The sequence below is a fragment of the Dama dama genome, chromosome 21 (genome assembly GCF_033118175.1).
Source record: "Dama dama isolate Ldn47 chromosome 21, ASM3311817v1, whole genome shotgun sequence".
NCBI lineage: Eukaryota > Metazoa > Chordata > Mammalia > Artiodactyla > Cervidae > Dama > Dama dama.
The window spans coordinates 48,092,008-48,119,579 of record NC_083701.1 but is presented as its reverse complement, the minus strand read 5'-3'; the positions used below and the strand labels follow the sequence as shown (position 1 = coordinate 48,119,579).

Sequence of the window (27,572 nt, the reverse complement as noted above, 5' to 3'; positions counted from 1 at the left end):
CACTCTTGGGGTACAGTTTATACAGTCATTCTTCAGCATCCATGGAAGATTGGTTCCATATTCTAAATGTGTACCTTTTGTGCAAAAAGAAGTACCATTAGTCAAAAATCTCAGGAGTGAAAGAGCAGGAAGGATTATCAACAATATTATCAGTTTCCCCCATTCTTTAAAATCTTTGAAGTTGCCTTTAATTTCACCACTAAGTTCTTGGATACTACCACTTCACATTGGGTCACTAGGAATATACCAACTCCCACTTTCATCTCCATCAACTGGAGCTAATTTTTCCCTGAGTAAATCTAGTATGCCCCTACCCAGTCCAGTTGAACAGTCTCTGGAGAAGACCCAGCATTTCATTTTTAAGATTTGCCACACATACACACCGAAGAAACTAGATCTGAAAGAGACACGTGCACCCCAATGTTCATCGCAGCACTGTTTATAATTGCCAGGACATGGAAGCAACCTAGATGCCCATCAGCAGACGAATGGATAAAGAAGCTGTGGTACATATACACCATGGAATATTACTCAGCCATTAAAAAGAATTCATTTGAATCAGTTCTAATGAGATGGATGAAACTGGAGCCCATTATACAGAGTGAAGTAAGCCAGAAAGATAAAGACCAATACAGTATACTAACGCATATATATGGAATTTAAAAAGATGGTAACGATAACCCAACATGCAAAACAGAAAAAGAGACACAGATGTACAGAACAGACTTCGGGACTCTGTGGGAGAAGGCGAGGGTAGGATGTTCTGAGAGAATAGCATTGAAACAAGTATACTATCAAGGGTGAAACAGATCACCAGCCCAGGTTGGATGCATGAGACAAGTGCTCAGGGCTGGTGCACTGGGAAGACCCAGAGGGATGGGATGGGGAGGGAGGCGGGAGGGGGGATTGGGATGGGGAACACATGTAAATCCATGGCTGATTCATTTCAATGTATGGCATAAACCACTACAATATTGTAAAGTAATTAGCCTCCAACTAATAAAAATAAATGAAAAAAATAAATAAATAAAATAAAATTTGCCCCAGTGATTACATTGTGCATCCAGGGTTGGAAACTAATGCTTCATTTAATCAGGGCTTCTAAACTTGATTGTGCATGTGAATCACCAGGAATCTTGTTCAACTACAATTGCTGACCAGGTAGTTCTGAGTTAAGGACTTCCCCCTTACTGTGGTCTACAGAGGTTAAGTGACCAGTTTAGCAATCTTTTTTTTTTTTTTTTCTTTCTCTCTTTTTTATCTTATTATCCTCCCAAACCTTCTTCTTTTCTTTTGTGTATTGAGATCCTTTTGTCTGGTGATACTTTTTGTCTTGGAATCTGACTCTTGGAAAAATAGCTTTCACTTGTATGAGGGGAGGAAGTGGTTAATATTCAAACCTTCCTAAATATAAGAGGAAATATTTTATCTGCAGTAAATGTATGGAATGAAATGAAGACAGTTGTTTCCATTTTACAGCAATAGAAAAGCCCCTAGTCAGCCACAGTTTGTTCATTTGCAGGTCTCATCCAACATCCTATGAGATATAATCATAAAAAGAACTTGCTGCTGGAGAAAGAAAGAGAGCAAGTTTATAATAGTGAATAAGGTATTTTTTAAAGAAAAATATACCCTCTTTCGGTAAAACATTCTTCTCCCTTGCTCTCTCCATCTCTCTTGTATCACAATCATTTTTTAAAGTATCTTGATGATAGTGCTTCTCAACTCAGGGTAAAAACACCTAAGAAGCTTTTAAAAGTAGTAAAGCCAAGACCTCATCTGGAACAATTTATTCAGTCTCTTGAGACAGAGTCTGAGCATCTGTGGTTCTTCCAATTCCCCACATAAACACACAGATTGAGTTACGAATCCCTGATAAAGATAGGAAGGATATGCCATGGGCTTTTGGGCCCCCTACACTTCCAGGCCTCCAAAAAGAATGGGCAATGGAAATTAATGAGTTAAAAAACCTCAAGAGATTTTTGAAAGTGCATTTGATAAAATTCAATAGTAATCATGAATTTTAAAAAAAAATAATAAGCAAAAAATGAAACACACAGTATTTTTGTTCTGTTCTGAATATTTAATCTGATTGTTGTTGTTATTTAGTTGCTAAATCGTGCCCGACTCTTTTGTGGCTCTACAGATGGTAGACCAGCAGGCTCCTCTGTCCATGTGCTTTCCCAGGCAAGAATACTGGACTGGGTTGCCATTTCTTTCTTCAGGGGTTCTTCTTGACCCAGGCATTGAACCCAAGTTTCCTGCATTTACAGATAGATTCTTTACCTCTGAGCCACCAGGGGAGCCTTAACCTGATTAAGTGTTCTATCAAAAACATATCAAATTATTAAACTGGTGAAGTGTTATGTTCAAAATAAAGTATAATTTAAGGACAACTTTATTGCTGCTGTTATTTACCTTTGTGCTAAAGGTCTTAACTAAGGAGCAAAGCAAGAAATAAGGTATGATAATTATTAATAGAAAAAATACAAAAAGCTATTATTAGGTGTAGAGGATATAAATATCCTCATGGAGAGTATAGAGAGAGATTTTTAGATCTAATAGACTTTCGAAGGCTTTCTGGATACAAGGAAAACTTTTTTTTAAATTAATAACGTTCCTATTCAACAGCAATAACAGTATTATAAACCTGCAAAAAATTTTTAAATTACTGTTAATAAAAATATGGATAAATTTTAGTACTATATAATGGAATAGAGTTCAGCACTATAAACAATAAATTAATACTTTTGTCATCAAGGATAAATCACAAAAGATATGATTTTGAAAAGTTTCATAATAAAGCATTCCCAATGATACCATTTATTAATATTTATAAGTGAATAAATTAATAATATATGTTAAAAAATTTAAAAAATAATATATGTATATATAATTGGAGTTTCTTCAGTGGCCCTAGCAGTAAAGAACCCACCTGCCAATGCAGAAGACATAAGAGACCTGGGCTAGATCCCTGGGTTGGGAAGATCCCCAGGAGGAGTGTATGGCAACCCATTCCAGTATTCTTGCCAGGAGAATCCCATGGACAGAGGAGTCTGGCGGGCTGCAGTCCATGGGATCGCAAAAAATTGGACATGATTGAAGTAACTTAGCATACCCACATATATTTATATATATATTTATTAACATTCATGTAGTTAAAGTATGTGCAGGTGAATAAGAGCTGTGTTGAACTGAAACAGCAACTTTAAGATAACTATTGCCTCAAGTAAGAGAGAGCAATGAAATAGAATAAGGGTAAGAAAGAGTTTTAACCAGTGTTTGTAATATTTCGTTTCTTAAAAAAAAAAAAAATTCAAAGCAAATAGGAAACCAAAATGTTGCCTTTATCATGAATATTTGTGATATGATTCCCTGTGCTTTTTTATATGCATGAGACATATTACAATAAAGATTGTTTTTAAAACAGCAATGAGAGATGTATGAGGGTAACTATGGTCATAGGGAATCATAGAACGTGAAGAAGGAGGTGTTTTCAGCAAGAAGATATTTTTGAGCTGCTACAACAAAATACCATAGGCTTATAAACCACTGAAATTTCTTTCTCACTGTTTTGGAGGCTGGGAAGTCCAAGGTCAAAGCACTAGCTCATTTGGTGAATAGTGAGGACCATCTAGCTATAACATCACATGGTGGAAGGGGCCAGGAGTCTCTAGGGCCTCTTTTATAAGGGCGTTAATCCCATTCACAAGGTTCCACCCTCATGTCCTAGCCATCTCCCAAAGGCCCCACTTCCTAATGACATCACCCTGGGGATTAGGATTTTAGCATACATATTTGCAGGGTGGGAGGTGGGGTATAGGGGTGGACAATCATAAATATTCAGTCCATAGCAGAAGGGGCACACTTGATTGGGTTGTTAAAAGCTCAATGAATCTTTCATTGACATATCAGTAGAGTGGACAAAACTTTGGAAACATGTATCAGATGGATATGCATTTGAATTTCTATTTGGTCACATACTAGCTGTACGGACATGGTCAGTCTTAACCTCATTAAGCTTCCATCTTTTAATCTGTAAATGTTCATAATCATCATTCCTACTCTAGGGATTATTTTGAAGATCAAACAAGATAATGTATAGAAAGAATTTATTATGCATGTTGGTGACCTAGTCATTTGCATTACCTCCCTCAAGCCTGAGAGAGTTGATTTAGTGAGATAACCTTCCAAGTATAATAAATTCAATCCAATTGGGATCCATCTGTGCTTCCAAAGAATTTACAATATCATTAGGGATGTGGAGTGTGGGAGAAAGATTTGGAGTCAGATAAATGGGGCTTCATGTCCAGGCTCCTCCACCTAAGTGACTTAAATCTCTCTGTTTTCTTTCCAAGACTAAAACAATGGAGATAAAAAAACATTTTTCACAAATTTGTCCCAAGTACTGAATGAGATAAACTATGCAAGAATCCCTACCATAAACCATAAAAGACTTGTTTAATCAATGTTCATTGTCTTTGGAAAGACAAGAATAATAAGAAAAGTGAGGATAGATCACCAGAATGGGCAATCAAATGCCAAAGTGGGTGGTATAGATAAGCGCTCCAGGAAGCATGAGGGTAATAAGCATGAAAATGTAAGATGCACTACAGTTTTATTCTGGTAGGATTATTCCAAAGGTGCACTCCTTCTCAAGTCTAGGCAAAGTTGCGTGTTTAAGGAAGAAACAAAATAAAACTCTTCCTTCATCTCTCAAAGAAGCTATTGAATTTTTGGCTCATTACCTTGAGAATTTTCTTCATCAATCTTCTGAAATAGGATCCCTTGAGGCTTCATTCTCATATCTTATCTAGTTCAACAAACCAGTTGTCTTATCTTTTCCTGTTTTAATCTGGAGGTTTCCAGGCATATTTGCCTAAATTTTCATGCCTCATTTGCAAGGCAGAAAATTGTCACTAAATAAGCCTTGGCAGCAGACTGCATGGGTGCACGATTAGCCTGGAATCCTCTGAAAGAGCCGAGATAACCCCTGCAAGAGAGGCTTATCTGGCTTGTTTTTACAAATCGAAAACAAGTTGCTGAACACGGGTTTATCTCAACCAGGAGAGCTACTTCAACAATTCAGATAACTTCCTCTTTGCCAACCAACTTTCTGTTATCAGGAAATACTACACCAAGAGGCTGACTGTGTAAAATATGTGGAAATTTTCATCACACATTTATATTCTGGCTAGAAGATGATGTTGTTTAAAGAACAGGCAAGTGTTGAAATGCCACTGAACGTGTACGAAGTCCCTGATAGTCAAAAGAGCTGCCCCAGATAGGCTCGTATGTCAACAGCACTGTGACTTTTTGTTTTGCCTTTATCACGACTTGATGTACAATGAGCCATTTACCTGGCAGGGACCAGGGCAATTGTCATCTCACTCTTTCGTTTGTAAAGGTGTATTTCGGAGTCGTATGACTGATTGATGCTCTGTACTCAAGAGCTTTTTATTTCTGGTGTTCTCAGAAATCTCCAAGAAATTCAGAAGATACATTTAGAACTTCTCAAAATCAAAAGCTTCCTGCAAAAATTGAGGGGGGTGGAGAGAGACAGGAATTCCAAAGGCTTCAAAGGAAAGGAAAAAACATGCTAATTTTCAGCCATGGAATTGATTACCAAAAAAAAGATAAGTGGTTTATCCCGCCAACAAGGAAAGGTGAGTGGCAGATGCGGCGTCCACAGTTTGGCAAGCGGAATCTGGGTTGCCAAGGAAATACCACAAAGGGGAGGGGAAAATATTATATGGGAAGACAGTAAGAAGGACAGAGTCTGACAGTGGGAAGAAGCAGATGCACTCCAGTGACTGCTCTGCGGGAACTTTAATAAAGTTGACTCAGCCCTGGCAACTGCTAAATAGCCAGTCTAATCGAGCGTTTAATCAAGCCTTCTAACAGTCTCAGGAACAAGAAATTGGAGGAAATGCTGAAAAGTAAAAATAAACAATAATGATTCTTTTGTATGTGGCAAACTGCAGAGAGACCAACTAACTCTACTTCTTCTGGAGGATTTTCATTGTGTGAAGGGACTCAGTTCCACGTGAAATAAGACACTGTTTAAATCAGCTGCCAGTAATTGGGTAATAAAGAAGACAAGCCTCTCAACTGAAATACATTGATGAAATAAGAGTGACAAAAGGGAAAAACAGGTGTAAAGAATCAAAGTATAAAATAGCTAAATCATTTACCAACAGAAAGCTTGGGAGAAAAAAAAAATATGACATTTTTAAAGAAATCCAAATCTATACTTAGGAATTGTAAAACTCAAAATATCTATGAAAGATTTTTTTTTTTAATCTGTGAAAAATCATTCTAAGCCTCTTACTTGAAATACAAATTCTTAGCTGGAGTTCACTCTAGAATTCATGCGTGGCTCAAAAAACAAGAGTGTGGACTAGAAGGAGAGAAAGTGTAACATTAAACAGCTTACTTCACGATCTGAGATTCAGTTTTGCTCTCCCTCTAAAAGGGAATGATATTGATCTCTTGACCTTAATGTGATAATTTAACAAGAACATTTATAAATACTTCCACACTTTCTTGACATATAGTAGATGCTCAACCATTGAAGTCAGTCATTATCATCATCATCACAGACACTAGGGTCTCAACTTACTATGCCAAAAAGACCTAAGACACAAGGAACTTTGCCTGAGTTCTAAGGGGAGGACCTGTAATTAAACAGAGATTAAAATCAACAAATAACAAATTTTCTAAGGAATTTTTTTCTAAAGAAAAACAGTTTAGGGAGAGCAAGCAGTGTTGAAGGTAGTAATGCTTACATGCTAGTAGGGTTCAGTGTTATAAAGTGGGAACCAAATCAGGGTTAGGAGATCATGACATCATAGAGATTGCAGAAAGTATCCAAAAATGGCATTAGATATCTTTGACTTCCTTGCTGAAAGAGTTTTCTCTTTTTAAGTTCCGTTAGTTCCTAATTAGCTCAAAGGGAAAGTACCAGTAGGTTCTAAACCCTCTGCCTTTTTAACATCTCCCTAACACTTAGCAATCCCCCTTTTAACAAAGAGAAAGGGCTTCCCTGGTGGCTTAGACAATAAAGAATATGCCTGCAATGCAGGAGACCTGGGTTTGATCCTTGGGTAGAGAAGATCCCCTGGAAAAGGGAGCAAACCTCAGATCCAGAGTTCTTACAGGTAAACATGTCTACCTAAAACTTATTAACGTGATTTATTTTCACAGTCTTTATTCTCTGACTGCCTTTTGTTGATAACAATATATTGCTTTTCCAATTAAAGTTAGTGATAAAGAACTTGCCTTCAAAATACACATATCTGCATAAAAATGAGTAGGTACAAAGAAGAATATTAACCAAACCATTGCTCAGCTTGTTATTAGTTAAATGTCCTTGGTAAAATTGTTTCAACTTTCTATGCCCTAGTTTCTTACTTATAATATAGGGTAATAATTATACTTGCCTCATAGGGTTTTAAAAGGATTAATAAAATCATGTATGTGATGTGTTTAACAGAATTCCTAGTGTATAGCAATAGGCTCAAAAAAAACTTGCTATCATTTTAGAAATGAGTTCTTGAGTCCAAAGCATCATTCTGTGTAACCAATCTTCTTATTTAACTGTCTGGTTATCCAAATTATCTCCTACCTAAAAGGGATACCCTGGAGGATCAGTGAGTAAAGAATTTGCCTGCAATGCAGGAGACACAGGAGATGCAGGTTCAATCCCTAGGTTGTGAGCATCTCCTGGAGAAGAACATGGCAACCCACTCCAGTATTCTTGCCTGAAGAATTCCATAGACAGAGTAGCCTAGGTGGGCTATTGCCCATGGAGTCACAAAGAGTCAGACATGACTGAGCGACTAACACTTTCACTTTCAATAGGAATAAGTTAATATTATTATTTTAAAAAAAAAAAGTACAAAACATGTACATCCACATAGCTATAAAAAGGTGCCAATTATTTCACTCCCAGTAGTTTTGCTCAGGAATAGTTTCCAACTTTGCGACCCCATGGACTCTAGCCTGCCAGGTTCCTCTGCCCATGGGATTTTTCAGGCAAGAATACTAGAATGGGTTGCCACTTCCTATTCCAGGGGATCTTCCCCACTCAGGGATCAAACTTGAGTCTCTTGCATGTCCTGTTTGATAGGTGGATACTTTACCACTAGCACCACCCTGAATAGACTTTAAAAAATTAGGCAAGGTCATCCAGTATATCAGAAAAGAGGTTCACATAGCTATATGTGATTGAATGATAACCAAACTTACACCAAGTATCCCAAAAACCGTACCATAAATGCTTCTGATGTTCTCAAAGGTTAAAGAAAGCAAGGAGAAAAATGTAAAAAAATAAAAATAAAGGAAAGTGAGGAATGAAGGGCCCTAGTAAAGAATGCATTTTAGAGTATTTTAACCACAATTCAAATTCCCATCACTGCACAAATCTCTGTTGAATAGAAAGACCAACTCTTCTACTCCCTCAGATGACATGGAGTGGAGACAGAGAGCAAGTCATCCTACATGTTTTCCGTGACAGTAGAGGAAGAAGTATATCTATCTCTAGTGCTTGTAAAGGGGCCTACACATATTAGGCTTAATTTTCTGAAGTTAAAAATAAAGCCAACAAGCTGATAAACAAAAAGTATTCAGTTTTACTAACTTCTTACCAACTCAAAGAACTGACTCAAATTTAGACTTGCTGGATTCTGTGAAGTTCCACCCCAAAACATGAAGGTGCTGATAGATTCAACTTCCCCCAGTTTTCCCCTGTTTCCTATCACCTGTACTCCAACCCTAACTGTGAAAATTCTCACAGACACATGTGTTGTTAAGGACTAAATATTTGCACCCCTCCCTTTAACTTCATATGTTGAAACCCTAAACTCCCAGTGTGGTAATATTAGAAGTAAGTGAGTACTTAAAAGTAAATGAAGTCGTAAGGTAGGGAGGGCCCTGATCCCATAGGATTAGTGTCCTTATAAGAAGAGCTATCTCTCTGCCTCTGTCTCTCTCCACCTCTCCCACATGCATGCATGTACACACACACAGACACACGCATTGAGGAAAGGCCATATGAAGACATAGGGAGAAACTAGCCATTTATAAGCCAGGAAGAGAGTTCTTTTATTTTTGGCCACACTGCACAGCATGTGGGATTTTGGTTCCCTGACCAGAGATCAAACCCATGCCCCCTGCTGTGGAAGCATGGAATCTGGGTTGCTTCACTGGATCAGGGAAGTTTCAAATTGGTCGGAACTTAGATCTTAGACTTCTAGCCTCTAGAACTGTAAGGAAATAAATTTCTTTTGGTTAACCTACCAAATCTATGGTATTTGGCTTTGGCAGCCCAAGCTGACGAAGGCATGTATAAACAGCCTGCACTGCACATCCAAGCTCTGTCCACATTCCCTGCAAATAGCAACCCATTGGTCACCCTGTACCTGAGGATGTGTACAGTGGTTACACAGGATGCTGTCAAGAGGAGAGCCCTGGGCAGAGGCCCATGCATGCCCTGGAAGCCCATTCAGAACTGTTTATCAAGGGAATTTAGAAATTATGAGGACACAGAGTGTGATCTGAAAGAGGGGGCACCAGCTCTGGTGGAGTATGCATGTTTGACTTTAAGGAATTCTCACCCTACAGAGAGGAGTATGAATAAAGGAGGCTCAGATGGTCCTCTCAATGATGTGGGCCTAATGCTCAGGGTGCACATCTAAAGACTCATCTACAAGTCTGAGGTGTCTCAGAGAATTGGACCTTCTCTTTTCAGAATCTCTGATGATTCTGGTGAGCATGGCCCATTGGAAAACACTGTTCTAAAAAGGGAGTATTGTGTAGTGGCTAAATGTGTGGCTAAATGTGGTTAAAGGCATTATTCAAAGTATCCAGTTTTGAATACTTCCCCTATCATACTATCCATGGAACACCGCACAAATTATTTATTTACACCTGATTTCCTCACTGTCAAATGGGATAAATATAGTATCTAATTCATATGGTTGATATGAGAATGAGATGAGTGAACATATATAAAACACTGATTCATGTGTCTGACTCACAGTTTAAAAAAAAAAAGCCAAGAAAATGAGTAAACATTCACTCCTATTTGATATAGCCACAGGATCAATCTGCACGGGGAAAAAAAGTATTTGTCAAGTTGATTAATAAGCCGCAAGCACTATACAGGTAAAGATATTTAAACCAATGTCTAATGTAAGGTTTTCAACAGATGAGAAATTTTAAATCTTCCATGTGTTCTTCCTATATTCATTATCTTTCTCTTTCATTAACTCTCATAATTGAAAGTTGGTTTGAAATATGAGACACAATTGGGCTGCCAAGGGGATAAAATTGTTGTCTCTGCATAGTGTGAAAGTCATTCTGTCTCTGGTACATAAATTCCCATTAGTAAAAGTGCAAAGTCCATGTCCACCTAGAAGTTCCCATTTCCAGGATTACCAAATCGTCTTGTGATAGAATACCTCTCTGCTTGTTTGCAGCATACTGAATTCCTAATGACTTTCCCCCGTGGAAAAGACATGGTTAGACTTACAGACGAAGCAAATGCTTTTTCAGAACACAGATCTAAAAAAGCATGCAGGCTAATGAAATAATATTTCAGATCTCACATTTCCATGTGGCAGAACAGGAATAGAAAGAAATCCTACTAAAGCTGGTACTGACATTCCCAGATGTGCAGCCATTAACACATGCTAAAACTGGCTTTTTAAAGAGTCTATGCATTTTTCTCCAAAGGAATATAAAATATCGTTCTCCAAAGCAGCCCCATAATGCTCTGTCTTCCTTAACTTAGGAGTTATCAAAGCAGCAAGAGATGTTCTGGAACATTGCCACTGTTGTGAATGCCATGAGTAGGGGAAAAGGAAGGTGATATAAATCAGTGTGGTATTTATATTCCTTTTTGGTTATTTGACTTCTTACAGAACCATACAATATTGATTTAGGGTGGGATTAGCCCAAAGTCATCTATGCATCACTGAAAGTTTTAGTTGAGGGCCTGTTTATCCTTTATTGTTTACTGCCGTCCAACATATCTTCTGGTGATAAAGATGGGGTTCTGTCAAAGTGCTCAGTGAGAGTAAGCAGTATAAATCCACTCTCCAGCAGTACTGGTAAACTATTAAACACAGCCTCTGCTTGGACCAGGGGTGCACGCTGTGTTGAAATGACTCCTTTGGGGAATATTGAAGAATTTTATGTCATCCAACCTTTCAAAATGTATTAAAATGCAGCCCAGACATTATCATAATAATTTATATGACCTAGAGTCAGAAGCTATTGATTACTCACCAGAGAATGAAGCCACAAGAATCATCCCATAAAGCCTTAGGACCTTACTATATTTACCACAGTCTCATAAATGCCAAGTCCAAATTGGGTTGGGTTTTGATGCCAACTTTGTTTTATCAAAAATCACTGATGGTATTAAATATAGTTTTTAAAACTTCCTTGACAAGATTTCTGAGCTCAGCATCCTCTCTTCAGGACTGAATTGAGGACACATTTATTTATTTATTTACTTTAAATAGAACACAGCAACAACATATTAAAAAAAAATCATACATCATGACCAAGTGGGCTTTATCCCAGGAATGCAAGGATTCTTTAATATCCACAAATCAATCAATGTAATACACCACATTAACAAATTGAAAGATAAAAACCATATGATTATCTCAATAGATGCAGAAAAAGCCTTTGACAAAATTCAACACTCATTTATGATTAAAACTCTCCAAAAAGCAGGAATACAAGGAACATACCTCAACATAATAAAAGCTATATATGACAAACCCACAGCAAGCATCACCCTCAATGGTGAAAAATTGAAAGCATTTCCCCTAAAATCAGGAAGAAGACAAGGGTGCCCACTCTCACCACTACTATTCAACATAGTGTTGGAAGTTTTGGCCACAGCAATCAGAGCAGAAAAAGAAGTAAAAGGAATCCAGATAGGAAAAGAAGAAGGGAAACTCTCACTGTTTGCAGATGACATGATCCTCTACATAGAAAACCCTAAAGACTCTACCAGAAAATTACTAGAGCTAATCAATGAATATAGTAAAGTTGCAGGATATAAAATTAACACACAGAAATCCCTTGCATTCCTATACACTAACAATGAGAAAACAGAAAGAGAAATTAAGGAAACAATACCATTTACCATTGCAACAAAAAGAATAAAAATACTTAGGAGTATATCTACCTAAAAAAACAAAAGATCTATACATAGAAAACTATAAAACCCTGATGAAAGAAACAAAGAGGACACAAACAGATGGAGAAATATACCCTGTTCATGGATTGGAAGAATCAATATTGTCAAAATGACTATATTACCCAAAGCAATCTATAGATTCAATGCAATCCCTATCAAGCTACCAACGGTATTTTTCACAGAACTAGAACAAATAATTTCACAATTTGTATGGAAATACAAAAAACCTCGAATAGCCAAAGTAATCTTGAGAAAGAAGAATGGAACTGGAGGAATCAACCTGCCTGACTTCAGACTCTACTACAAAGCCACAGTCATCAAGACAGTATGGTACTGGCACAAAGACAGAAATATAGATCAATGGAACAGAATAGAAAGCCCAGAGATAAATCCACCAACCTATGGACACCTTATCTTTGACAAAGGAGGCAAGAATATACAATGGAAAAAGACAACCTCTTTAACAAGTGGTGCTGGGAAAACTGGTCAAACACTTGTAAAAGAATGAAACTAGAACACTTTCTAACACCATACACAAAAATAAACTCAAAATGGATTAAAGATCTAAATGTAAGACCAGAAACTATAAAACTCCTAGAGGAGAACATAGGCAAAACACTCTCCGACATAAATCACAGCAAGATCCTCTATGACCCACCTCCCAGAATATTGGAAATAAAAGCAAAAATAAACAAATGGGACCTAATGAAACGTAAAAGCTTTTGCACTACAAAGGAAACTATAAGCAAGGTGAAAAGACAGCCCTCAGAATGGGAGAAAATAATAGCAAATGAAGAAACAGACAAAGGATTAATCTCAAAAATATACAAGCAACTCCTGCAGCTCAATTCCAGAAAATAAATGACCCAATCAAAAAATGGGCCAAAGAACTAAACAGACATTTCTCCAAAGAAGACATACAAAAGGCTAACAAACACATGAAAAGATGCTCAACATCACTCATTATAAGAGAAATGCAAATCAAAACCACAATGAGGTACCATTATATGCCAGTCAGGATGGCTGCTATCCAAAAGTCTACAAGCAATAAATGCTGGAGAGGGTGTGGAGAAAAGGGAACCCTCTTACACTGTTGGTGGGAATGCAAACTAGTACAGCCGTTACGGAGAACAGTGTGGAGATTTCTTAAAAAACTGGAAATAGAACTGCCATATGACCCAGCAATCCCACTTCTGGGCATACACACTGAGGAAACCAAATCTGAAAGAGACATGTGCACCCCCAATGCTCATCGCAGCACTGTTTATAATAGCCAGGACATGGAAGCAACCTAGATGCCCATCAGCAGATGAATGGATAAGGAAGCTGTGGTACATATACACCATGGAATATTACTCAGCCATTAAAAAGAATTCATTTGAATCAGTTCTAATGAGATGGATGAAACTGGAGCCCATTATACAGAGTGAAGTAAGCCAGAAAGATAAAGACCATTACAGTATACTAACAAATAGATATATTGAATTCAGAAAGATGGTAACGATAACCCTATATGCAAAATAGAAAAAGAGACACAGATGTACAGAACAGACTTTTGGACTCTGTGGGAGAAGGCAAGGGTGGGATGTTTCGAGAGAACAGCATCAAAACATGTATATTATCTAGGGTGAAACAGATCATCAGCCCACGTTGGATGCATGAGACAAGTGCTTGGGCCTGGTGCACTGGGAAGACCCAGAGGGATCGGGTGGAGAGGGAGGTAGGAGGGGGGAACGGGATGGGAACACATGTAAATCCATGGCTGATTCATGTCAATGTATGATAAAAACCCCTACAATATTGTAAAGTAATTAGCCTCCAACTAATAAAAATAAATGGAAAAAAAGAAAGAAAGAAAGAAAGAAAGAATGCAAAATATCTCATAATAGTTTTACATTGATTACTTGGTGAATGATAATATTTAGATATATTGGATTAAATAAAATGTAATATTAAAAAAATAATAAATAGAACACAGGTTTACCTTTTTAATATTTATTTTTATTTATTTATTTGGCTGTGCCAGGTCTTAGTTGCAGCTATGCAGTTCTTAGTTGCAGCAATGCAACTCTTAGTTGCAGCACACAGGACCTAACTTTCCTACCAGGAATCAAACCCAGTCCCCTGAACTGGGAGCATAGAATCTTAGCCATTGGAACACCAGGGAGGTCCTGAGTACACAGTTGTGTGTGAAAATGCTCATGTTGAAATTTGCCAACAAGTTTACACTAAGCATAAGAATATGTCTTAATTGTCACTGTATTCCAATTCCTTAATATCATAGTTAACTCATAATGGGCTCTTAATTAAATATCAAAATAAAAACATAAGAATTTCTATTCAATAGTAAAAAGGCCGTCATCTTTAGTGGTTCTTGCCACTAATTTTATTTTCATCAAAACACTTTTACTACCAGCCCTTTCAACAGATTCTTCAAATGGCAAGTTACAAGGAGGAGGGGTGTGGTAGAACAATTACATTAATGCCCCCATCCCCAACTCACCCCTTTCTGTGTCCCAGACTTTTGTCATATAAACTTATAATCTTCCCAGCTCTGACACAGGTCTTGATTATGTGACAGCGTTAGTCGCTCAGTCTTGTCTGACTCTTTGCGACCCCATGGACAGATTCCTCTTCCCAGGTAAGAATAATGGAGTGGGTTGTCATGGCCTTCTCCAGGGCATCTTCCCAACCCAAGGATTGAACCCAGGTTTCCTGCACTGTAGGCAGATTCTTTACTGTTTGACCTGATTATGTGACACGCTTTAGATAAATAAATGTTTCATTTATTTAGCTAAAGAGTTGTGAGTGTTTGTTATGTAGCCTTAGCTAACTGATTCAGGGAGCTAGCTTAGTGCTTCTGTATTTGATTTTTGTGCTAAGCCTTCTGGAAGAGAACATTCCTCTTTCTGCTCAAAGGTAAGAAAAGTAGAAATTTTGTCATCTCTTCCACCTATGTAATTTTTAGCATACACCTTTTTGATAAAGTTTTACATAATATGCATTATAATTAATCACTTTTCCACTTGCATACTTAGTGCAATATTACTTTTTTTTAAACTTTTCTGTTTGATTTGTTCTGCCAAACACAATGAAAACTTTAGTCTAACTGTATAGAAAATAGAATTTGAAAGCAGGGTATACCATTTTTTCCCCTCAAAATACCTACATTGCTGCTAAAGTAAAATACATATAAGCATGTAGGAAGACAATACGTATGAAGCAAGACATGTAGGCTCTCTTTTCAATTGTGGAACAGAATTTTTCTCTAAGAATAAGATGGAGCCAAGAGAGCCAATGCTTCCTTCTCACAATAAATACCATGCTTAGGGTTCAATTATGTGAAAACTCACAATGCAGCTTTTGTGGTCCCACCAGAGTAGGACATCACAATTCTCTTTAGGAGTTATACTGATCATGAACTTCTATAAGAAAATTTTTCCCTACACCAAGCAAAGACTCTTTGGCATGTAACCAAATAGTACAGAAATGCCTTTTGCTTGGTGCTAATGATTCTAACAGACTCTGAGCTTCTTGAAAGTGTAAGTTGGGTTTTATTTGTCTGCTTATCCCAAGTATTGAGAAGGTATGTGGTAGAAGCTACTTAATATTTGCCAAGTGGATGGCAGATGATTAAACACACATTCATCTCTGAAGGCACTTCTGAAATTGCCTGGTGAACTGTCATGGAAAAGGTAAAATTAAAAAGAGCAGAGAATTGAAACTAGACCCATCTATGAAGATCAGGCATTTTGCCAAAGTATGTTGCTCCAGGCCCTTGAATTTCAACAAGAATCAATACTGTCACAACTTGTCTTGTCAATCTGCATTTAGGCAGGTGAGTATACTACTGTATGTACTGTTCTTTGTTAATTTTTACTACAACTCTAGTCTTTATCAGGAATCACAATTGTTCCCGCCTATATAACCAGACCAGACTGATTCATTTATTCCTCTATTAATACATTGAACCCCATTTGTATGTTCCACATGTTCTCCATGAATGCTCAGTCAATCAGAGTGTGAAATCTTTAAACAAATAATTTTAAAATAAAATAGTAAGTGCAGTTCCAGATGATGGGGGAAAGTATTTTACTATTCTTTAATTTCTCTTCAGTTAGCAACATCAGGAACTTCTTATAGAGGAGGTAACATTTCTGCTGAAACATAAAAAATGAATAGGAGTTAGTTTAATTCTACATTGGATACATACTGTATGCCGAAATATGTGAATATCACAGTGAATAAAAAAGATAAGTTTGCTTCCCTCATGTGACTCATATCTAATGTTGGAGAATCCTTTCTTATTCTGCTTTCTTCCAATGAACTGATATAGTTCCTGGTATATGGTTCAAACAACAAAATCTTATTAAATGGATAAATGGAGGTCACAAAATCTGTGTTACAAGGTCCAAATATTCACTGACCTACATAGGCTATGATCAGCTTGTTGTTGTTTAGTTGCTAAGTTGAGTCCTACTTTTTGTGACCACATGTACTGCAGCACACCAGCTAACAGCTTTAAAATGGCCCCACTCACATGAATTTGAAGCAATACAACTGTTAAGAGAATTTTCCCTAGATATTAAGCATGCATAATGTAACCAGAAAAATAAAAAACTCAATAAAATATACTGTCCTTCTCTCTGAATGTATATGGGGATTAAAAAGAAGAAATGCGAAATGATTACAATAGCTCAGCAGAAAACAGAAGTCATTCCAGGTAGTTAAAGAAGAGAGACATTAATACAGAAGACGGAATATATTGGTAATTGAAGAGCTGAACAGCTAAGCAGGGAATTCTGAGGCCACCCAGATGTTGAACAACCGCAAGAAACTTCTACCCCTTACTTCTAAGAATGGAGGGAACAAAGGAGCAAGAGCCTTCTACTAGAGGGTGGAAATAATTCGGCATCCCTGGTGGGAAACAGGACCTCACTGGGAAGTTCTCAACCCAGAGCTGGAGGCGCAGAGGAGAATAATCTTCACTAGAGACAGTACCTGTACAGAGAGACAGAGAGGGGAAGAAATCCTCTGGTTCAGTGTGCTGATCATCAGGTTTTCCCTCTGCAAAATAAATCCCCAATTTGTAGTGTTTGCCAATTTCCATATTGTAAATAATTCCAATGTCACTGATTTCAAAATGCCAAGAATAAACAACCTACTGGAAAGGTTAATGAGGAGTTCAATGTTCTTGCAGCTAGTATGAGGTGGTTTCAGCACACTGCTGGTGCTTCTTCCTGCCCTTCTACCAAAGTTTCCTTCCCTGAAACCAGGGGAGGAGGCAGCCTGAGAAATGCATAAAACATTCACAGAACCTGGACGCAGCAGTCACAGAGATTACTATGCTATGATCTAAGGAGTGCCATTCACACTTTATTCTTTGTGAATGTTGCCCTTGGAACTCACCTTTCTGCTCTACATTGCTCAACACAAAACACTTCTGTGTTTTCTGGCTGCAGGATCCATTGAAAACATACAACTAAAAGTAACCATTAGAGAAAAGCATTGCATGAGAATTATATCAGTAAGGACTCATCAAGGTTCAAAGAATGTATGAAGCAGTGATTTTTTTTTTTTTTTTTTCTGACCACTGTAACTGCTAAAGTGGAATTCCACTTTTATGCCCTGAGGAAAATACTTAGATTTTATAGCTACAGAGGCTGTTTAATGGTGTTACATATGGACTGTCAGGATGCCCATGATTTATGCACTGTAGGAAAGGCTTTTCAAATTTAACTCAATCTCTAGTTATTTTTTCCACTGAAAGCAAGGATATAAAACCATCCTATGACTGTCACAGCCTAGTGAAAAAAATTACATTGAATTAGTTGAGGCATGATTCATCCCATCTTCATTTTTTTTAACGGTAAAAGCTTGTCTTTGATTGCTATTTATGCTTATACCAAACATTCATTCTGGATTTTTCTTTAGACTCAATGTGTGTGTGTGCATGCTCAGTCATGTCTGACTTTTTGTGACCCCATGAACTGTAGCCCACCTGGCTCCTCTGTCCATGGGATTTTCCAGGCAAGAATATTGGAGTGGGTTGTCATTTCCTCCCCTGGGGGATTTTCCCCACCCCAGGGGTTGAACCAGCATCTCCTGCATTAGCAGGTGGATTCTTTACTACCGTGCCACCTGGGAAGCCCCAAACTTTCAATAGTCAATGCCATGCATATTTAACCTCCCGGGAAGTCTCAAAATATGTGTCAGTGAGATTGTCCCTGATCTTCACTTAGCTCTAAGAAACAAAGAAAATTTGTCTGAAATTAAAGTACTAATGGATTCAGTTTGGAGAAGGTTTTATCTTTAAATAGCTGGGATCTGAAAACAAGTATGACCATTGATTTTGTTTTTAATACCCATCATTTTCCCCAAACTTCCCTCTGGGTAAGGATTTGAAAAGGGTTGAGATTTCCACTTATTTTAGAGCAAGAAGCTCACTTCAGCTATTTTTATGTCTTGGAGCTGTCTGGGGGATTACTTTTATGCTATCCTAAAATATTCACTATTAAAATAATGGGAGAGTTTTTTACACTATCACTGGCATACTATGTTCAATAAATATTTATTAGTATGCCTATCTTAGAGAAATCTCAATGTCTAAAAGAAATAAGTATATAAAAATTTTTCTGAAGTATTACACTGATGGAAGTGTATTGCTCTGGGATCTGAATGTCCCTTGTATGACTAACAATGAAGTACTCACAAGGCCATAGTAGATATTAGAAAATAAGCAAGAAGAACTTTCTGGAAATACAGGAGCTGGAGGTAGATAATATTTTTTTTTTTTAAGTCCAGTTTATTGGTTTTTACTCTTTTTTTTTAATTAATTTATTTATTTTTTAATTTTTTTATTAGTTGGAGGCTAATTACTTCACAACATTTCAGTGGGTTTTGTCATACATTGATATGAATCAGCCATAGATTTACACGTATTCCCCATCCCGATCCCCCCTCCCACCTCCCTCTCCACCCGATTCCTCTGGGTCTTCCCAGTGCACCAGGCCCGAGCACTTGTCTCATGCATCCCACCTGGGCTGGCGATCTGTTTCACCATAGATAGTATACATGCTGTTCTTTTGAAACATCCCACCCTCACCTTCTCCCACAGAGTTCAAAAGTCTGTTCTGTATTTCTGTGTCTCTTTTTCTGTTTTGCATATAGGGTTATCGTTACCATCTTTCTAAATTCCATATATATGTGATAGTATGCTGTAATGTTCTTTATCTTTCTGGCTTACTTCACTCTGTGTAATGGGCTCCAGTTTCATCCATCTCATTAGGACTGATTCAAATGAATTCTTTTTAATGGCTGAGTAATATTCCATGGTGTATATGTACCACAGCTTCCTTATCCATTCATCTGCTGATGGGCATCTAGGTTGCTTCCATGTCCTGGCTATTATAAACAGTGCTGCGATGAACATTGGGGTGCACGTGTCTCTTTCAGATCTGGTTTCCTCAGTGTGTATGCCCAGAAGTGGGATTGCTGGGTCATATGGCAGTTCTATTTCCAGTTTTTTAAGGAATCTCCACACTGTTTTCCATAATGGCTGTACCAGTTTGCATTCCCACCAACAGTGTAAGAGGGTTCCCTTTTCTCCACACCCTCTCCAGCATTTATTGCTTGTAGACTTTTGGATAGCAGCCATCCTGACTGGTGTGTAATGGTACCTCATTGTGGTTTTGATTTGCATTTCTCTAATAATGAGTGATGTTGAGCATCTTTTCATGTGTTTGTTAGCCATCTGTATGTCTTCTTTGGAGAAATGTCTATTTAGTTCTTTGGCCCATTTTTTGATTGGGTCATTTATTTTTCTGGAATTGAGCTGCAGGAGTTGCTTGTATATTTTTGAGATTAATCCTTTGTCTGTTTCTTCATTTGCTATTATTTTCTCCCATTCTGAGGGCTGTCTTTTCACCTTACTTATAGTTTCCTTTGTAGTGCAAAAGCTTTTACGTTTCATTAGGTCCCATTTGTTTATTTTTGCTTTTATTTCCAATATTCTGGGAGGTGGGTCATAGAGGATCTTGCTGTGATTTATGTCGGAGAGTGTTTTGCCTATGTTCTCCTCTAGGAGTTTTATAGTTTCTGGTCTTACATTTAGATCTTTAATCCATTTTGAGTTTATTTTTGTGTATGGTGTTAGAAAGTGTTCTAGTTTCATTCTTTTACAAGTGTTTGACCAGTTTTCCCAGCACCACTTGTTAAAGAGGTTGTCTTTTTCCATTGTATATCCTTGCCTCCTTTGTCAAAGATAAGGTGTCCATAGGTTGGTGGATTTATCTCTGGGCTTTCTATTCTGTTCCATTGATTTATATTTCTGTCTTTGTGCCAGTACCATACTGTCTTGATGACTGTGGCTTTGTAGTAGAGTCTGAAGTCAGGCAGGTTGATTCCTCCAGTTCCATTCTTCTTTCTCAAGATTACTTTGGCTACTCAAGGTTTTTTGTATTTCCATACAAATTGTGAAATTATTTGTTCTAGTTCTGTGAAAAATACCGTTGGTAGCTTGATAGGGATTGCATTGAATCTATAGACTGCTTTGGGTAGAATAGCCATTTTGACAATATTGATTCTTCCAATCCATGAACACGGTATGTTTCTCCATCTGTTTGTGTCCTCTTTGATTTCTTTCATCAGTGTTTTATAGTTTTCTATGTATAGGTCTTTTTTTTTTCTTTAGGTAGATATACTCCTAAGTATTTTATTCTTTTTGTTGCAATGGTGAATGGTATTGTTTCCTTAATTTCTCTTTCTGTTTTTTCATTGTTAGTATATAGGAATGCAAGGGATTTCTGTGTGTTAATTTTATATCCTGCAACTTTACTATATTCATTGATTAGCTCTAGTAATTTTCTGGTAGAGTCTTTAGGGTTTTCTATGTAGAGGATCATGTCATCTGCAAACAGTGAGAGTTTCCCTTCTTCTTTTCCTATCTGGATTCCTTTTACTTCTTTTTCTGCTCTGATTGCTGTGGCCAAAACTTCCAACACTATGTTGAATAGTAGTGGTGAGAGTGGGCACCCTTGTCTTCTTCCTGATTTTAGGGGAAATGCTTTCAATTTTTCACCATTGAGGGTGATGCTTGCTGTGGGTTTGTCATATATAGCTTTTATTATGTTGAGGTATGTTCCTTGTATTCCTGCTTTTTGGAGAGTTTTAATCATAAATGAGTGTTGAATTTTGTCAAAGGCTTTCTCTGCATCTATTGAGATAATCATATGGTTTTTATCTTTCAATTTGTTAATGTGGTGTATTACATTGATTGATTTGCGGATATTAAAGAATCCTTGCATTCCTGGGATAAAGCCCACTTGGTCATGGTGTATGATTTTTTAAATATGTTGTTGGATTCTGTTTGCTAGAATTTTGTTAAGGATTTTTGCATCTATGTTCATCAGTGATATTGGCCTGTAGTTTTCTTTTTTTGTGGCATCTTTGTCTGGTTTTGGAATTAGGGTGATGGTGGCCTCATAGAATGAGTTTGGAAGCTTACCTTCATCTGCAATTTTCTGGAAGAGTTTGAGTAAGATAGGTGTTAGCTCTTCTCTAAATTTTTGGTAGAATTCAGCTGTGAAGCCATCTGGTCCTGGGCTTTTGTTTGCTGGAAGATTTTTGATTACAGTTTCGATTTCCTTGCTTGTGATGGGTCTGTTGAGATCTTCTATTTCTTCCTGGTTCAGTTTTGGAAAGTTATACTTTTCTAAGAATTTGTCCATTTCATCCAAGTTGTCCATTTTATTGGCATAGAGCTGCTGGTAGTAGTCTCTTATGATCCTTTGTATTTCAGTGTTGTCTGTTGTGATCTCTCCATTTTCATTTCTAATTTTGTTAATTTGGTTCTTCTCTCTTTGTTTCTTAATGAGTCTTGCTAATGGTTTGTCAATTTTGTTTATTTTTTCAAAAAACCAGCTTTTAGCTTTGTTGATTTTTGCTATGATCTCTTTAGTTTCTGTTGCATTTATTTCTGCCCTGATTTTTAAGATTTCTTTCCTTCTGCTAACCCTGGGGTTCTTCATTTCTTCCTTCTGTAATTGCTTTAGGTGTAGAGTTAGGTTATTTATTTGGTTTTTTTCTTGTTTCTTGATGTAAGCCTGTAATGCTATGAACCTTCCCCTTAGCACTGCTTTTACAGTGTCCCATAGGTTTTGGGTTGTTGTGTTTTCATTTTCATTCATTTCTATACATATTTTGATTTCTTTTTTGATTTCTTCTATGATTTGTTGGTTATTCAGAAGCATGTTATTTAGCCTCCATATGTTTGAATTTTTAACAATTTTTTTCCTGTAATTGAGATCTATTCTTACTGCACTGTGGTCAGAAAAGATGACTGGAATGATTTCAATTTTTTTGAATTTTCCAAGACCAGATTTATGGCCCAGGATGTGATCTATTCTGGAGAAGGTTCCGTGTGCACTTGAGAAAAAGGTGAAGTTGATTGTTTTGGGGTGAAATATCCTATAGATATCAATTAGGTCTAGCTGGTCCATTGTGTCATTTAAGGTTTGTGTTTCCTTGTTAATTTTCTGTTTAGTTGATCTATCCATAGTTGTGAGTGGGATATTAAAGTCTCCCACTATTATTGTGTTACTATTAATTTCCTCTTTCATACTCGTTAGTGTTTGCCGTACATATTGCGGTGCTCCTATGTTGGGTGCATATATATTTATAATTGTTATATCTTCTTCTTGGATTGATCCTTTGATCATTATGTAGTGTCCTTCTTTGTCTCTTTTCACATCCTTTATTTGAAAGTCTATTTTATCTGATATGAGAATTGCGACTCCTGCTTTCTTTTGGTCTCCATTTGCATGAAATATTTTTTTCCAGCCCTTCACTTTTAGTCTGTATGTGTCTCTTGTTTTGAGGTGGGTCTCTTATAGACAGCATATATAGGGGTCTTGTTTTTGTATCCATTCAGCCAATCTTTGTCTTTTGGTTGGGGCATTCAACCCATTTACATTTAGGGTAATTATTGATAGGTGTGGTCCCATTGCCATTTACTTTGTTGTTTTGGGTTCACGTTTATACAACCTTTCTGCATTTCCTGTCTAGAGAAGATCCTTTAGCATTTGTTGAAGAGCTGGTTTGGTGGTGCTGAATTCTCTCAGCTTTTGCTTATCTGTAAAGCTTTTGAATTCTCCTTCATATCTGAATGAGATCCTTGCTGGATACAGTAATCTAGGTTGTAGGTTATTCTCTTTCATTACTTTCAGTACATCCTGCCATTCCCTTCTGGCCTGGAGGGTTTCTATTGATAGATCAGCTGTTATCCTTATGGGAATCCCTTTGTGTGTTATTTGTTGTTTCTCCCTTGCTGCTTTTAATATTTGTTCTTTGTCTTTGATCTTTGTTAATTTGATTAATATGTGTCTTGGGGTGTTTCGCCTTGGGTTTATCCTGTTTGGGACTCTCTGGGTTTCTTGGACTTGGGTGGCTATTTCCTTCCCCATTTTAGGGACGTTTTTAGCTATTATCTCCTCGAGTATTTTCTCATGGCCTTTCTTTTTGTCTTCTTCTTCTGGAACTCCTATGATTCGAATGTTGGGGCGTTTCCCATTGTCCCAGAGGTCCCTGAGGTTGTCCTCATTTCTTTTGATTCTTTTTTCTTTTTTCCTCTCTGCTTCATTTATTTCCACCATTTTATCTTCTACCTCACTTATCCTATCTTCTGCCTCCGTTATTCTACTCTTGGTTCCCTCCAAAGTGTTTTTGATCTCATTCATTGCATTATTCATTTTTAATTGACTCTTTTTTATTTCTTCTAGGTCTTTATTAAACATTTCTTGTATCTTTTCAATCTTTGCTTCCAGGCTATTTATCTGTAACTCCATTTTGTTTTCAAGATTTTGGATCATTTTTATTATCATTATTCTAAATTCTTTTTCAGGTAGATTCCCTATCTCCTCCTCTTTTGTTTGACTTGGTGGGCATTTTTCATGTTCCTTTACCTGTTGGGTATTTCTTTGCCTTTTCATCTTGTTTAAATTGCTGTGTCTGGAGTGGGCTTTCTGTATTCTGGAGGTCTGTGGTTCCTTTTTATTGTGGAGGATTAACCCAGTGGGTGGGGTTAGACGATTGGCTTGTCAAGGTTTCCTGGTTAGGGAAGCTTGCGTCAGTGTTCTGGTGCATGGAACTTGATTTCTTCTCTCTGGAGAGCAATGGAGTGCCCAGTAATGAGTTTTGAGATGGGTCTATGTGTTAGGTGTGACCTTGGGCAGCCTGTATGTTGATGTTCAGGGCTATGTTCCTGCGTTGCTGGAGAACTTGCGTGGTATGTCTTGCTCTAAAACTTATTGGCTCTTGGGTGGTGGTTGGTTTCAGTGTAGGTATGGAGGCTTTTGGACGGTCACTTATTACTTAAAGTTCCATGTAGTCAGGAGTTTTCTGGTGTTCTTAGGTTTTGGGCTTAAGTTTCCTGCCTCTGGATTTCAGTTTTATTCTTCCTGTAGTCTCAGGACTTCTCCAACTATACAGCACTGATAAGAAAACTTCTAGGTTAATGGTGAAAAGATTCTCCCCTGTGAGGGACACCCAGAGAGGTTCACAGAGTTACATGAAGAAGAGGAGAGGGAGGAGGGAGATAGAGATGAGCAGGAGGAGGAAAGGGGGGACTCAAGAAGAGAGAAACAGATCTACGCAGCTGTCTGTTCCCAGAGTGTTCTCCGTATCCCAGTCACCTACAAAGATTCACAGAATTGGATTGGGAAGAGAAGGGGAAAGGAGGAAATAGAGGTGTTCTGAGGTAGAAAACAGAGAGTCAAGATTGGGAGAGAATAATCTTCGGTTTAAAAATAGGGCTTCTCTTTTTTTTTTTTTGTAAGGTTATAGTGTATTGAAAATGAAAATTAAGGAGTAGTAGAGGAGTACTAGAGGACTTTAAAAGAAATAAGAGAAAAAGAAAAATAGAAAATAGAAGAGAAAAAGGAAAGAAAAAAATATAAGAAAAAAGAAAAAACAAGAAAAAAAAATTTTTTTTCCCCTAATTAAAAAAATTGTAAAAATCTATGGAAATGAAAGTTAAGGAGTAATGGGGGAGTAATAGCAAATTTTAAAGGAAAATAAAAGAGAAAAAAGAAAAAAAAAGAGAAAAAAGTAAAATTATATCTAGGAGTTTCTCTGGAGCTGTTCCGGTCAGTGTGGGTTCGGCTCAGTTTCAGATAGCTCCTCTTTCTGGCTTACAGTTCTCGATATCTACAGGCCCCTTCCGGTGTAGTCGGTGTTTTCTACAGGGATTTTAATCTGTTGCACCAGTCCCTTCTGAAGCAGTTCCCTTTGTTTATTTGGCTTCTGTTTGCCGGTCTCTTCAGAGCCTCATTTCCGCCCTGACACAGGCGGGCGGAGGTGGACTCTTATTCAGGTAGCTAGTTCCGTCGCTCCGCGGGGACGGACTGGGGCTGCCGGGAGGGGCCGACCCTGCCCTCTCCGTCTGCGCCGCTCAGGCTCCCGGCTGCTCTATATGGAGCGCGCCCGGCGCTGCGCGAGGTTCCAGCCCTCGGGTGTTCCACAAAAGCGCGGAACGAAAAGCTGCGCCTGCTTTCTGTGCCTTCCCCGTCAGAGCGGTCCAGGCAGCCAGGGGCTTGGTGGGCGCACTCTCCCCAGGTGTGGCGCGCCCACTCCCTTCCACGGACCCAGTCTCAGTTTCCGCTGGCGCCAGTTGGGTGCGCGCGCCTTCTGCCCTCCGCGTCCCCAGCCCCAGTCCCCGCCCGCGCAGGTCGGGTGCCTGCGCCCTGTGTCTCGCCGCGCCCTTCCCCTCCCCCCTGCCTCCTGCCTCCGGCGGAGCTGGGCCGGTCCGCAGCCTGCGAGCTCTTCTCTGGACCCTCTCGGTCTCTTTGTTCTGCGAACGGCCAGCAGTGTGTTCGGGCTGGTTAATTTACACTCTCTCTTTTGGTCTCCCACAGTTCAAGTTGGCAACTCACAGAAGCTCCCTCCGATTGTCCTCAGGGCACTCAGGCCCGGACCCTACCCCAAGCAATGCCGCCTAAGACTCCCTTCCGGGGACGGATCTCCGTCCTTAGCTCTTTTGTCTCACGTTTTATCTTTTATATTTTGTCCTACCTCCTTTCAAAGACAATGGGCTGCTTTTCTGGGCGCCTGATGACCTCAGCTAGCGATCAGAAGTTGTTTTGCGAAGTTTGCTCTGCGTTCAGTTATTCTTTTGATGAATTTGTAGGAGAGAAAGTGGTCTCCCCGTCCTACTCCTCCACCATCTTGACTTAAACATTTAGATATTCTTGTAGGGGAACAAAATTTACCAACCCAAAATTTATCTCTTTGGCATGAGCATTAATTTAGGTTGTTTATTTTTAAGAAATAATAGACTCAAACAGTCTTTCATTTTACCTACCTTAACTGCCTAAAACATTTTTAAATAAGGGGCCTTTTCCCAGAATAGATCTACCACCAGTGATATCTACAAAAATAATGGGACAGATGTGATAGGGAGAAACTATCACAAGGCCTAGGGATCAGAGACCACTCTAAGTCCTATTGTCTCTGCATGGCTCAGAAAATATTCGTTTATCATTCATTTGCTTGTCCATCTCCATGGTAATTGCCTTCCATCTGTTTGAACTCCCCAACTCCTATCCCAACATCCCCTTTTTTCTTTAGTTGAAGATGGTATTTAAGGTGAGGGCTTTGGTCATTTTGGTGAGTTGCTCAGTTTTCCTGGGTCGCTTAGTCACTCAGTCCTGTCCGACACTTTGAGACCCCAAGGAGTCTGGCCCACCAGGCTCCTCTGTTAATGGCGATTCTTCAAGCAAGAATATTGGAGTGGGTTGCCATGCCCTGCTCTAGGGGATCTTCCCAACCCAGCAATCAAACCAGTGTCTCCTGTATTGCAGGCAGACCCTTTACCATCTGAGCCACCAAAGAAAACCAAGAATACTGGAATGGGTAGCCTTACCCTTCTCCAGGAGATCTTTCCATTCCAGGAAGGGAACCGGGGTCTCCTGCATTGCAGGCAGATTCTTTACCTCCTAAGCTACCGAGAAAGCTCTAATCTGTCTCAGGTCAATGTATTACTATACGAGACAAAAGAACCTAAAAAGATAAAGGAAACTTACTTTTTTCCCTACCATTCTGATATAAGATCTACTCACAATATTTGCACCTCTGTTTTCTGTTTTGAATAAGTTTGTTTGCTTTTTTTTTTTCCCCCTAACTAATGAACCACTATCTGGAGGAGGAAATGACAATTCATTCTAGTACCTTGCCTGGAGAATCCAGTGGACAGAAGAGTCTGGCTGTTATAGTCCATAGGGTCTCAAGGAGTAGGACATGACTGAAGTGATTTAGCACACATGCACAAACCGCTTCAGTTCCTAAATTATACATCAAG

At 38.3% G+C, this 27,572-nt stretch overlaps 1 long non-coding RNA gene across 1 annotated transcript in view; it reads right to left on the bottom strand.

The window, feature by feature from the left end:
- Positions 1–17,203: 17,203 nt before the first annotated feature.
- The window catches only part of LOC133042335 (uncharacterized), a 52,466-nt gene continuing 42,097 nt past the window's right edge, over positions 17,204–27,572 (bottom strand). The window contains exon 3 of the long non-coding RNA XR_009689476.1: positions 17,204–17,221. This is a non-coding gene — a long non-coding RNA (uncharacterized LOC133042335). The remainder of the gene's footprint in view (positions 17,222–27,572) is intronic.